Source organism: Lycium ferocissimum, chromosome 2 (genome assembly GCF_029784015.1).
Source record: "Lycium ferocissimum isolate CSIRO_LF1 chromosome 2, AGI_CSIRO_Lferr_CH_V1, whole genome shotgun sequence".
Lineage (NCBI taxonomy): Eukaryota > Viridiplantae > Streptophyta > Magnoliopsida > Solanales > Solanaceae > Lycium > Lycium ferocissimum.
In genome coordinates, this window is record NC_081343.1 from 71,064,395 (window position 1) to 71,064,705 (window position 311).

Here is a 311-nt window from a genome sequence, read left to right on the forward strand (position 1 = left end):
AAGGAGGAGGGTGTCCCGTATAGTCTTTGCCTCGTGGGCCATACAATGTGAACTAAAATAAAATAAAATAATAATAGCAAGGACGGCTACGGCGGATTTGGTGGGATTAAGGCGACGGCGCGTCGACACACGCACGGTTGGTGGTTGACCATGTCGGGAGCGGACGCGTGGCTCGCGTTCGACGGTACATGCGGGACGAGCGGCCATTCGGACCAAACGGCTGTTCGGACCAAATGGTGTCCGCCTATTTCGGATCACGTCCAAGCGCTCCTCGGGGTTTGGCTCGATGCCATCGAGCACGTTCAATCTTC